This window comes from Mercurialis annua, linkage group LG6, assembly GCF_937616625.2.
Source record: "Mercurialis annua linkage group LG6, ddMerAnnu1.2, whole genome shotgun sequence".
In the NCBI taxonomy this organism is placed as follows: domain Eukaryota; kingdom Viridiplantae; phylum Streptophyta; class Magnoliopsida; order Malpighiales; family Euphorbiaceae; genus Mercurialis; species Mercurialis annua.
Genome location: NC_065575.1, coordinates 43,759,600 through 43,771,998, shown reverse-complemented (window position 1 = coordinate 43,771,998; position 12,399 = coordinate 43,759,600). Strand labels below are relative to the sequence as shown.

General features: G+C 27.3%; 1 long non-coding RNA gene across 1 annotated transcript; it reads left to right on the top strand.

Annotated features, from left to right (window-relative positions):
• Positions 1 to 6,157: 6,157 nt before the first annotated feature.
• LOC126686466 (uncharacterized) lies at positions 6,158 to 12,121 on the top strand. Its single transcript, XR_007643968.2, has 3 exons — positions 6,158 to 6,518; positions 9,578 to 9,716; positions 9,799 to 12,121. It is a non-coding gene; the product is annotated as an uncharacterized LOC126686466 (long non-coding RNA).
• Positions 12,122 to 12,399: the final 278 nt, after the last annotated feature.

Sequence of the window (12,399 nt, the reverse complement as noted above, 5' to 3'; positions counted from 1 at the left end):
CGAAATAATAACATAAAAACCCTTATATAAATAATTTTACGAGAAAATTAAATAAAAATATAACATAATTATTTTTTTAAATAATAAAAGATTTTATAATTAAAAAGTTAATAACGTTTTATTTTTTAAAATATGAACAATACTATATATAGAATTTGGACGAATATGAATATAAATAAATTTGTGGGTGTAATTGGTCAGAAGTGTATAAAATATAAAAAAATTAAAATGATTAAAATATTAAAAAGTAAAAATATATATATTTTGGTAAAAAAATTGATGACTCCCATTGAAGTGAATTTAGTGAAAATTCACCAAATTGAGAAATGGTAAAGGAAATTAGGTGATTTTCTTTAGAGATGTCCTTAGAGAATCAAAATATACCGACACAAAATATACAGGCACTAAATTGAGTGTTTCTATGCAGTGAATTAACTAAATATCCATAATAGTCCCCAAACTGCTAAAGGAAACTTTATTCAGAAGAGAAAGATATTGAGAAGTGCATGCAGGTCCCAATATATACCTCTTCTACATTCTCTTATCTAATCACACTTATTCCCCGTTGTGCACACATACTTTTCCTTTTCTTTTTCCTTTCTTTTCTTTTCTTTGATGCCAAACAAGTCTTTAAAGTGAGGTATCCTAAGTTTTATAACCTAAAAGCCAAAATTTCTTTATCCCTATCCAAAATTTAAAGGTGGGATTGTAGGGAGCAGAATCTTGATGCTCTTTGCCAACTGAATTTTATTTTTCTTTAGAGTAAATAAAAAAGAGGAGATTTTTGTTAATTTTTCTTGGAAATTTGATAAACTTTATTAGGTAGGTGGGCATAGCAAAAAATGGAGGACCCCTAAAAATTCAGCTTTTAAAGATGATTTTTAGTTGTAAAACTAAAAAAAAAACTGAATTGTGGGGTTTTTGTAAAAGGGGTTTGAAAGGTTCAAAAGATGGAATGATGCTCACAATATTGAAGAATAAATTTTTATAATATATAGTTTTTGTGATTTTATGCTGAATGCAAGACAGCACTACTTTCAATTTAAGTCCATAGGCTACTCAAATGTCACCATCTTATGTGTCATTTACATACTTTAGGAATCAAAAGCTTACAAAAGGCCCAAAATTAAAGAAAAAAAAATCTTGATAGCATTACCACATTATACCCTGAAAAATTTACATTTTGTCTCTTCAATAGTTAATCTTCAGATTTTGGACACCTAGGCAGATGTTCATCCAAACAAAATGTTATTATCACAAATTATGTGTGTATTGTTAGAGTGTATTATTAGCTATAGTGTATTAATTTTGATATATATAAGTACATGAGATGTAATGGAAGAATTCTAACTATAAAATAACACTTTAATTTTTTAACATTTAAATAAATTTTTTCGAAGCGGATAGATTTGTTGCAGGAGGTAAAACTCTAACTTTAAATTTTAAAGACTGTATATATAAGTACAGATTTGATTATTAGCTAATGTGTGATTTAAACAAAATGACAAATACATAAAATTGTAATAGTTTTTTACTTTAGTTTTTGATTAGATATAGAAATGTATATGGTTCAATGTCCGAAACAAAAATGATAATGCAAATTAATAAGAACAAAAATGATTATTTTTTTGTTAGTGTGAGAATTAAAATGAAAATCAATTCAATTTGTTTTATTAATATATAAAATTAACTGAATCATCTTTAAGCAAAATACAATTATATAATTAATTATATGAAAAGGTAAGATTTTTTTTAAAAAAAAAAAAACATTGATAAAAAAATGAATACATTTATTAAAAATATTATTTTCTAATATATACTATTTATTTTATTAACTATATTCCATTAAATTTCAGTTGGATACTCAAAAGAATGAAAAGTTAACTCCTAAAGATAAAAAGGAGAATGAATATTTCATATGGAAGAGATAAGCACATCCCTATTTTCTTAGTGATTCTTGAGAAAACAAATATCAATATGAAGGAAATTATTTATTTTTTAAGCTCATTATTTTAATTTTTTAAAGAATCAAACACGATGGCGGATCTAGAGGGTGAAGGTGGGCAGCCGTCTCTCTCTTCCAGTAAATATTTATCGGAATGATGGCCTGGCGGTTGAGTCACCCCCTAGTCGGAAACTTTGGCCCTTTCGCTAATGTGAGCGGTTTTTGTTTTTAAAAATGAAGAAATTGATGTGAGATTCTCTAGTAAAAGACTCATTTCAACCTTTTAAATGTTTTAAAAAAAATTATTTAACCTTTCAAAGTAAATTTGAAACAATTAAATTCTTAATCAAAAGAGAATTAATCATATAATCCTCGTCTAACATAATTAATCATATGAAAATATGATACAATTCATAGTTATTTTAAATTTAAAGATACTAAAAAATATTTTATTTAAAATTGGACCAACATATCGTTTGACCTAAAATGCCTCCTATGTAAACATTATATTGTCATTATTATCAAATAAGTGAAGTAATTAGAATGTGAAAGCATTATAAATTATGTGTTGAGCAAAAAGAGTAAATCGGGTTTCCAAGTCATATATTTAAAACCCTAGCTCTTCTTTGGATGCAATTAAAAGAAAAGAATATTGGTGAAAGGTAGAGCATGGGACTGACTACTCTCGAGGGAGCGTTCGATGTTTTTTTTATGCATCAACTTTGCCATAGTGCATGGACCTCCCTATTTATATAATATATATATATATATATATAAATATATGTGTGTGTATATATTATAAGTGTATATGTATATCTACATGTTCAACCACCCAATACATTCAAATAAGAAAATTAAGATGTAGATGCATACACTTTATAAATTGGTTAAATAATCCAAAAAGCAACTCATGCAAATGTCTATTTACTGTTTAATTTATGTTTTACACACACACACACACATATATATACATATATATATATATATTTTACAAGATCAATTTACTAAATCCTTATTAATTTTATCAGAGAAAATGAAATTATGAATTCACAAACTATGATTAAATTGATAAAAATATCTTAAATAAAAAAATTATTCTTCCTCTTCTTTAGAAAAAATATATATGTTTAGTTCATTAATTTTATATATGTTTAGTTCATTATATTCAAATATATATATATATATATATATATTTAGAGATATAAAAGTTTTTAATTAAAGTAAGATATAAAAGTTTTTAAAGTTATTTTATGACAAATTAGTTTCTTTTAGAGATTTTTTTTGATAATATTATAAAACTTTGATAAGGAGATTAATGAGCTTAAATTTTTGTTATCTAAACTTTATCCACCGATTAAACTGTGAGTGAACTAGCATTTTTTTTTTGAGGGAGTGAACTAGCATTTTGATTCACAGCAAAGTCATGGAGCTTAATAATTTTCACATTATTTATGAAGTGATTGTGATTTGCCACTAATTAATTAACTAATTGGGTTAATGATCATGCACGTGCAATTATAGAACAAAATAAAACATAAAGCAAGAAAAATCTGTATATATAGTGTAATCCACATCAAAATTGAAATTATTTTCCAACTTGACGACAACAGACAAATTTAAAAACATACAGAAATTTCCTCCTCCCTGCATATTCATAACTTGAACTAGTGAAGATAATGACCTCTCCACCTTTCTCACTTTTAAATTAAATCTCATCAAATTATTGCAATTTTTAATCCAATTTTTAAGTACATAAAATGACTTATATTTACTATTTTTGTTTTCTTATATATCATAATACAAAACAACGTTTTGATATTTGGATCTGATTTCAAAAATGAAAAACAACATCAATATCATAAACTATTTATCAATTAAGCAAAAAGATATTGGAAAATTAAAGAAAAATCTAAAAATACAAAAATATGTATTTTTTTTGAAAAAATTACATTTAATATCCATTTTTTTATAACATTAATGCCGGAGATTGAAATGGACTGAAAATATCTTTTTTCTCGTTAATCATAGTTCTCGAGTTCAAATCCTAATATGAAATAACTTTTTTAAAGAAATTACTTTTTGGATAACATTAGTCGAGATAATAACTCTAGACAACGAACGATATTTGTATAAATTTTTATTTTATAACATTCACTTGAATCAATATAACCAGATTTATTAATTAAAGGCAAATAGAGTATACATATATAACTTTAGGAATATATTCTGAAATAAGATCTATTAAAGGTTAAAAATGTATTCCACGTGCAAAGACAGATCTTTGCGTCCTTAAAGCTCTATAGAATTTTGCAGCTAACTTTGTTATCTTTTTTTAATTTCTTTATTGACATGATTTGGAAGTCGTAACTAGTAACTGATTCAATTAGCATCTTAAGGAAATAGATGGATAATTGATTCTAAAAGTTACTGCATTTTACACTTATTTCAAATTGGTGATCGTACTTTAATTTATTTTAATTTGGTTATTGAGCTACGATTTTAGTGATATTAACTATCAAGGTTTCAAGTGAGCTCCGGCCAATTATGTGTATGTGTCAATTGATTTTTTAATTATTTATGTTAAATTATGTACCTTATATTTTATGTACACGTATAATCAATTAAAAATCCATTCAACGCTTTTTCAGTAATTAAAAATCATTTTTGTTAAAATTATATTATAGTTTATTATTAAAATGAAACAATTTGACAGTAACCAAAATAAAATACAAATAATATACAATAATCCATGAATTAATTATCCAAAAACTCATAAGCGTTGACAACAAACTGTTAGGTCGTGGGTTCGATTCCTCCCACAAACGTCCTCCTTCTCAATTATCAAAAATAAAATCTAATATGTTTCATAATTATTATCTTAATTTTGGATTTTTCACTGATTATATGATTATATAAAGGCCAAACTATTATGTAAACGATCAAATTTTTGAATTTTTATAATTATATCTAATTCGAAAGTTCTTTTTGCAATGTGACCAAAATATTGATTTTATTTATTAAATTTAAACAATTTTTTTTATCGATAACGACCAAATTTTAACTTTTTTTGTCTAACTTTTAAAAAGAGTTAATATAAACGTTTGGGCAATTGATAAAAAAACGCAAAGATTTAGATTTAAAAGATGAAATTTAAAATTTTGATTACAATTATAAAAAAAGACTTTTAAATTGGATAATAATTATAAAAATCAAACAATTTAATTATGATCGATAAAATATGTAAAATTTAAATTTTAAAAATAATTAGGCGTTATATTAGATGTACAACAAAATTAAGTTTTTGTAATATAAGTTTATCACTGATTTCAGGATCATAATACACAATATCTCCATTCTTTTAGGGACTGGAATTTCCTTAAATTCATTGCGAATTTGAGGGGGTCATATTCATAATATACACCGTTCATTGTAAAATGAACGGCTTAAATTAATTTGATCTTATAAGGGCATCTCCAAGGGGAGTCACCATTTTTCCCTCACCATTTTTCAATTTGGTGAATTTTCACCAAATTTAGTCCAATGGTCATCACCAAATTCTTCACCAAAAAACATATTTTTTTTACTTTTTAATAAAATAATCATTTTTAATTCTTAACATTTTATACACTTTTTACCAATTACATCCACAAACTTATTTATGCTCATATTCATCCGAATTATAGTATTATTTATATTTAAAAAAATAAATTACTATTAATTTTTTTAATTATGAATATCTTATAAAATTTAATTTATATTAAAATTATTTAAAATGAACATTACATTAATTTATTTAAATTAACACAATAAAAACACTAAAATAAACATTACATTAATTTATTTAAATTAACACAACATAAAAACTAAAATTAACGAAAACATAAATCAATTCTCATAATGACAAAGTAAATCCATTCAATGAAAAGTACAATTTTTTTTATGATTACTTTATCCATATGAAGATAAGGGTGAAATCTATCCAACGATCAATTTATTTACGAAATCCATCCAATGGTATTAAATCTTTACAATTATTTTTATTTTATTTTTACTTTATCCATAAAGAAGATAAGGGTAAATCCCATCTAACGATTGATATTATTACGATATCCATCCAATGGTAATAAATTTTTACAATTATCTTTTTTAATTTTTACTTTATCCATACTTTGTTCTATTTATTGAAGAAGATTTTATAGTCTCCAACCCACAAAAAAAATCTATCTTATTTTCAATCAATAATATCACCTTCACATTTTTTAATAGCCTTACTTTCATTACAAAAATGTCTATTCGAACGTCCGGTTACGGTGTGCATGAAGATATACGATTATGTGAAGTCTATATGGAGATTTCTCGAGATTCTATTAGAGGTGCGCAACAAAGTTCAACTTCATTTTGGAATCGAGTTGAGGAAGCGTATAACAAAGATAAAAATGAAAATTGGGAGGAACGCAACGTTAGATCGGTGGGTGTTCGTGTTCGTACTATAGAGTAGGCAATCCGAAAATTAAATGGGTGCATGAGACAAATCGAAGCAATGAATCCTAGTGGAGCATCGAATGAAGATATTGTAAGTAAATAGGTGCATGAGACAAATAGTATGTTTCGTTTTTAGGTTATTATATCGTAAAATTATCTATGTAATGTTTTTATATTATTGTCTCGTAAAATTAATTATATAATATTTTTTATGTCTCGTAAAATTATTCATGTAAGATTTTTATGTTATTGTTTTATAAAATTATTCATGTAATATTTTTATATCATTGTCTCGTTAAATTATTTAAAAAGTAAGTAATTAATTAAATACAAATACAAACAAATTATATGTATTAAAATGTAAATTAATCATATTGTTATATTTAAAAAGTGAAATGGTGAAGGAAAAATTCCTTCAACATTTTTGATAAAAGAGAGTGTGAGGGAGTCATTAAAATGCATTTTGGTGACTCCTTTGGAGATGGGGAGTCATCAATTCCCATTTTGATGACTCCCCTTAGAGATGGTCTAACTACATCAGAAATGGGAAAGACCAGTTTCTTTGGGCTTGATCTGTCTTATACAGGCTATATATAGGATGGGCTAGGCCTGTGTTTAGCTTTGGGCTTTGTGTCTCTATTACAAAAACATTTGTTTCTTCACAGTCCGCTCTCTCAAAGTAATAGTCTGTAAAAGACCTCTTTTCGGCCATAGGTACCCGACTGCTCCAGGTCCGTCCATCTTAGGCTGGACTTTTTGTTTTGAGAATCAAATCAAGCGATTTTATTAATTTAAATCGAAAACAATTATATTTATAAAAAATTCAAAAAAATAAAAAGAATACTCCTATTGTGCAATAAAATGCACAGTCTGATTCGCAAATTGCCTTAGGCTAGATGTAAACAATAATTTTTTTTTCTAACTCTCAGTTTAAATTCGAAAAACAATGCTCTATATATAGATGAGTTTTATTTTTTATTTTTTATTTTTATACAATTTTCTAGATAAATCTAAAACAGCATGTTCTAAGCTTGCAAATATAAAGGGTAAAAGTCTGGGTTGGATAGTACATATGAAGCTCGGGTCAAATTCGACCCGGACTTAAACTTTTATAAAAAATAGTAAAGCTTGACAGGCCAGCTTGAACCCAACCCGTAGACATATCTGTTCTATAATGATATTTAAAGAAGTACATGGAGATATACATATTTACAAAATTAAACCTTAAAATTATAACTGGAAAGGTCTATCTCAATGCGTAAGAATTTATGTTTTTATTTTTGTGTTTTGGTGTTTTACTTTAAATCCCATTTCAACGTATATTGTTTTTGTTTTTTAGAAAAAAAAAAGAATGATTTTTAAACATAATTTGTAGCCATTCTTGAAAATACACTTTGTAAAAGAGTTTCAATTTCAAATTGTATCAAACGGTTTCACATAATTTTTTTAAAATGTAACTGCAATCACTTTTGCTGCCGATTTCAAACAGTTTTTAGAAACAAAATTTAATAACATATTAAAACTTACGGGTAAAGAAAAAAAAAGTTTTAAAATCGAAGTATCTTTTACAAAAGAAATTAAAAAATGGTGTATTATTCACAAATTTGCCAGTCTATTCAATTTTTTTAAAGCCAAATGTCGTAAAAAAGGCCAAACCTTTCACAAAAGTTTGACAAAAGTCCCGACCTTTCAATTTTGTCGATTTTGGCCAAAAACATATTATTTGGTTTCAATTGTGGTCAACTCTCAATTTGATTTCTATTTTGCCTACGTGTCACCTACGTGGCATGCACATCTATACTATATATAAAAGCACCGATGGTGGGGGGACAGACACATTTACCTAATAATCTTTTATAATTTATAACTGATTTATCACTTAAATGAAGGTTTTATAGTAATTGATTAATTATAATAATAAAATATCAATATTAACTACTCCTAACTTATTTAGAATTTTAACTAAAGTTAAATTCCTTCTATAGTTAAATTACTCCAAATATTAAATTCCTTCTATAGTTAAATTACTCCAAATATTAAATTCCTTCTATAGTTAAACTACTCATAATATTAGTATTTACAATGAATTTAGAATACAGTTAATGTATCCGAACCATATTAATTTTGAAAATAGTCCCTAATGCATTAAAGTCTAAAGATATTAGAGACAGAAGATTTTTTAGTTTGATTTACGGCATTATAGTGTTAGATATCATGCTAAATCTCTAAATGTTAGATATCATTTAAACTAAAACTTAATCCTTGGAAATTTTTGCTTGACAAATAGCAAGCAAATCAATTTAACCAAAAAAGTGCACTCCACACATACACTTAGACATTATATATGAATTATCAATAAATATTTTAATAAATCTATATTCCATCTAAAAAAATAAAACTAATTTTAACTCAATTACAGTAATTTTACAATTAGATGTGTTTTTATTCTTTCTGCCATGTATTGAAAATTATAAACGAATTTATTTATAATTGAAAGATATTAATTTTCATTAGTTGGCTCATGGCTGGTTTGTATAGTAAATTTATGTATATAAAAAAAACAAATCAATCACTAATTATAACAAAAAAAAACAAATCAACCACTAACTATAACAAAAAAAAAACAAATCAACCACTAACTATAACAAATTCAACTTTGAAAATTCCACATAAGTTTACTAGATTAATAGTCACATGAAAATAATTTATTTTGCGTATATAAATCAATTATAGAATTGTTAAAATATATTGAAAAACTTATAAAAATTATAATAAATATAATAAATTATAGATAAATATTATTGACGTTAATTAATGTTAAAACAAAATATATTGATATGACTATGATGAATTTAATTAATACACTAATTGACGAGTCACGTTACGAGACACGTGCGTAGCACGTACTGCAAAACTAGTATATTGAAAGGTCTGGATTTTTGTGAAATCAAATAATCCATTTTTGGCCAAAATCGACAAAATTAAAAGGTTAGGATTTTTGTGAAACCAAATAATCAGTTTTTGGCCAAAATCGACAAAATTGATAGATCAGGACTGTTGTGAAACTTTTGTGAAAGGTTTGCCCTTTTTACGATATTTGGCCATTTTTTAAAAGAGGAGAACTTACAAAATGGTTCTTCTTCTCTGCAGTTCCCCTCTTCCTCTCCCTCCCGCCAAAACATCAGTCCCCACCTCTCTTATTATACGCAACCCTTCTCAATAATCTCTGCAAAACCCTTCTCTTCAGAATTACGATTATCCCGCTCCAATCCCCGAATTTGCATAATCAGTAAGTTTTCCGTCTGTAACTTGTCGTCCATTATGTAGTTTTTGTTTATGACTCTTTGCGATTGGTTTTGTGGTTATTTCAGGAGACATATGGCTGGAATTTTAAAAAAATTGTCTAAAGATAAGGATCCATCAGGCGATGATCTTGTTAGAGTAGTCGATTTTTCCTCTGAGGTAAATGTTTTGTTTTTGGTAGTCATTTTATGTTATAATTTGCGTATCGTGTTTGAGAAAATGTGCAAGTGAATGAAGCTATATGCAATTTCATTGAAGTTAATTGAGTATCAGAAACTTATATTGGCATCACCAAGTAAATTGTTTTGCTTACAATTTGGTGGACACATTTTTTCATCAAGAATGTGATAGTTATAGACTTAGATATGGTTTAAAATACACAAGAATTGGGGAGGAATGAGCTCGAGTATCAATAAAGAGACTCTTGTCACTCGCAAGTCTAGATGAGCTTCTTACATCCTCAAAATAAAAATTTCAAGCTATATTGATAATTTATATCTTTAAAATTTAGGTGTGAATCAAAAATAACTAATTAAGGTAATGGTTGTGACACGTCATTTGTGCAACAAACTAATGAGTAATGATACATTTTCAATGGTAGAAAATTTTGATGATAAAAATTAAACAAACATTAATAGTCTATTATCACAAATATCTCATTGGTTTATTGTATAAATGACGTGCCACAACCGTTGTGTGTAATAATCACTCGTATATCAATTGAATTTGTTGAATTTCATATTCTACAGTTTAAAAACAAATAATTGCATAAATATGATAATTTTGTAATGGTTATTTTTATTCTTTGTTGAACTCGAGCCGAGTTCGATCTCGAGTGTCGTTCGAGTTTGAATTCGAGCTTGAGAATTTAAGCGCGTTCAAGTTTGAGCTCTAGCTTGTATGACACACTCGAGCTCGAGTTCAAGCTTGGCATAACTCGGGCTCGGCTAAGCCCATTTACACCCCAAATTGGATGTCCTGTGTATGTGTAATTTATGTTTCAGACTTGAAACTTCAACCAACTCATTTATTTCCAACATTCTAACATGGAAGCAGAAAGACATTCGTTTAGTCTTAAATTCATCTTCATTCAATAGCATACCCTATAAATGTCCACAGAACCATAGACAAACATTTAAGGTGAACATTCTCACAATTGAAAGTAATTCATGCATTGGGAATGTTTGCTAACATTTCCTACATCCCACAGCTAATTGCAGTTAATGGGCCTAACTGCAAGTTGTTTCATCATGTTTTATGGTCAATTTTATTCTCATTTTGATGTTACTTGTGGTCCTGGTTTCGGCTTTACTAATTCTTGAAATGTGTTTGGATTACACCCGTAGGATCACGTTCACTTGTCTGATTTAACGATTAAATGTTTGAGCGATCAAGCAAATTTAGTTGTGATGATTGGGTGAGGCGTTATATATTATAATAAGCTTGTTAAACAAAAACACTATTTAGTTTCATGTTGCAGCCTGCAACCTTTTTATCTTCATGTTTAGACCAGAAAACTATTTGAAAAATAAATTAATAAGGAAGAGGTTGACGGTCTGGGATTACAGCCAAGAAAGAGCTACTCGTGATTGACTCAAAAAATACTCGAGTTAAAGCCACTTGAGCTGTTAAAATACTTGGCTCGATAGACTCACGAGTTTAATTGAGCTTTAATTAATTTACTTTGTTATTCTTTATAATTACATATATTTACAATAATACTTTAATTATTATATCAAATTTAGTTTTTAAATATCTGTTACATATAACTGAGTCGAGTCAAGCTGGAATCTCAATCATTTTGGCAGGGTTTGTACTTGATTCAACTAGATTACAGCCCTATTCCATAAAACATTCATCGGCAGCTAAATCTAGGACTGAATTTCCCTTTATCGGAAAACATATGCTTTGCCTTTGTGGTTCAACGTACAGGCTTGTAAATCAGTCTTGGAAACAAGATGGCAATGCCAATCAGTATCAATTCGTAATCACTTGCTACGTTTATTGGCTGGGAAGCCTGTGATGATAATAATCAGCTACTGAAGCCAAGATCCTAGCTTCAATAGTTCTTTCTACCTATGAATCACCGACACTTGTTATAGATGCCGTATGCAATGGGGGACGCGGCAAAATAAGTGTTCCAATAATTTTTACAGTCAATAGGAGGAAACATGCTGGGAGTGTTCAAGTGTTTAAAACTTATAACTACAGTTAATGTTAATGAATTAAACTTCTTATGCAAATATAATGTTAATTTTCCGTATATCCGCCGTGTCTGTTTCTTTATTTTTAAATATGTTATCCGCTGTGTCCGTACCCGTATCTGTTTTCGTACCCATGTCGGTGCTTCATAGCTTACTAGCTGATGAATATTATAAGCTATTCATTCAATTATGATTTCTTACTGTAGAGAATGGTCAACCTTCTTTTCCTTATTGCATGGGAGCCATGCTTTGCTCGACCTGATAACAGTTAATAATTGACCTAAAAAGAAATATCTAACCTGACAATAATGTTCTTGAGACAACTTCAATCAATTCGATTTTAACTTTTTGTGGCAATCTATATACTAGCTAGCTGTGTGTTTTGAATTGCTTTTACCAGTTCCTTAATTTGATGCTAAATAGCTAGATATTATATAATTTATATTGTATTGGAAACAGATATTT